This window comes from Echinops telfairi, unplaced genomic scaffold, assembly GCF_000313985.2.
Source record: "Echinops telfairi isolate 266 unplaced genomic scaffold, ASM31398v2 ScPeMD7_3;HRSCAF=10, whole genome shotgun sequence".
NCBI lineage: Eukaryota > Metazoa > Chordata > Mammalia > Afrosoricida > Tenrecidae > Echinops > Echinops telfairi.
Genome location: NW_022103899.1, coordinates 54,036,835 through 54,038,735, shown reverse-complemented (window position 1 = coordinate 54,038,735; position 1,901 = coordinate 54,036,835). Strand labels below are relative to the sequence as shown.

The 1,901-nt window shown below is 44.5% G+C and overlaps 1 protein-coding gene across 1 annotated transcript in view; it reads right to left on the bottom strand.

The window, feature by feature from the left end:
• The window catches only part of COL4A3 (collagen type IV alpha 3 chain), a 177,220-nt gene that overhangs the window by 166,727 nt on the left and 8,592 nt on the right, over window positions 1-1,901 (bottom strand). The window lies entirely within an intron of this gene.

Genomic DNA, 1,901 nt, shown 5'->3' with positions numbered 1-1,901 from the left:
AGTGCAAAAAGAAAACAGGTCGAGTTGACATACTGAGATGGAGAGATCTACAGGCTGCAAAGAGACATAAGGAAAAGCCCTGGAGGCACAATGGGTGATGGAGAGATCTACAGGCTGCAAAGAGACATAAGGAAAAGCCCTGGAGGCACAATGGGTGAGGCACTGGGCTGCTAACCCCAAACTAAGCAGTTCGAAACCACCAGTTGCTCCAGGGGGGCAAAATGAGGCTTTCTACTCCCGTAAAGATTTAATCTCAGAAACCCACAGAGGCAGGTCTACTGTGTCGCCATGAGTTGGAACCAGCCTGATGGCATTGATTTTGAAGAAATATACGTATAGAGCATGATATCAGTTATGTTTAAAATCACAAGTAAAAATACGCTCCTGTCCATGTGTATGAAATGAGATCACTTCTAGAAATTTCTGGAAACCAGGAAGGAGGATAGCAATATTCTGGGAAGAGAGGCTGAGGAGGGCAGGAGTGCTTCAGGAGGGCTGACCTTTTTGCATCCCTTGTAAAGACTTGATTTAACATCTGATTTCGAGGGAAAGCACCTTTGGAATCTTTGTGGCTAGAGTTCCTGAGAAGCTCTCCGTGCAACATTAGTATTTCTGCAACTATAAAGTTCTTTCTTTCTTTTGGCTTCCATTTTTTATTACAGCAAATAATATGCTAAGTGTTCTAGTACATTTAAAAAAATAATTTTATTGGGGGCTCATACAGCTCTTATCACCATACAGACATACAGACATACATAGTGTCCAGCACATTTGTACTTTTTACCATCATTAGTTTCAAAACATTTTCTTTCTACTTGAGTTCTTGGTATCAGCAAATGAGGAGCAACTATCAGTTTCTAATCATCATCTCATTGTTAAAATCTGTGCAACACCTGCTTGACTGTGAGAATAAGAATTATACCATGCGACCTAATCCAAGCCCACACTCACTGGCCTGGGGTGGTTTCTGACACAGCAGTTCTTGGCAGAGGCTGTAAACCTTGACCGGGACACACAGCCTCCTCTTTCTCTGGATAGGCTAGTGGTTTTGAACCTCTGACCTGACAGTTAGATGATCTCAAGCGCCACCAGGTCAGTTCACCCCCACATTATTTTTTTAAGTGTAAAAATAACACGAGACAGTTCAAAAGTTACATTTCAATTTTCCCAAGAAAATTAACTCTGGGAGGTATAATCATTTTTGAGAATACCCGGTTTTGCTTTTTAGTGGAAAACAATCAAAAAACACTTTGTTGGATTTAAAGATACCCAGGATTGGGAGAAATATGAATGCCGGTCAAAGTGACTGGATGGCTTCATCTATCCAAACATGGCTTTTCCTTTTAAGGTGCTTTTAATGATTTAAAGAGGGCATTTGATTTTCTCAACACTAAGGGGTGCCCCTGGTGGCACAGTGGTCTGGCTGTGATCTGCAAGGTCAGCGGTTCTAAATCACCAGCTGCTCCGGGGGGGACTTTCTACCCGTCCAGAGTTAAGTCTCCGAAACTCACAGGGGCAATTTCGCCCTGTTTTATAGGGTCGCTGTGAGTTGGCATCAAGTAGATGGCAGAGTTTGCTCTGGTTTGAAAGGGGTGGCCCAGGGGGCTAAGCTTAGGCTGTTAACAGGCAGGTCAGCAGGTTCTAACCCATCAGCTGTTCCGCTGCAGAAAGATGAGGCTGTCTGCTCCCAGCGACGATGTACAGACCCAAGGTGACAGGTCTGCTCTGTCCTATAAATAAGGTCACTAGAAGTCGTACTGCACGGCCCTGGGTTGGGTGAGCAGAGTTGAAGGGCAAGCTTTGACAAGAAGAGACAGCACCCGAAAAGGTCAGAGTTCAGTGTGAGGTCACAGCTGGGGCTTGAACCATGGGGATTTCAAGGCAAGTTTCTAGCCCTACCC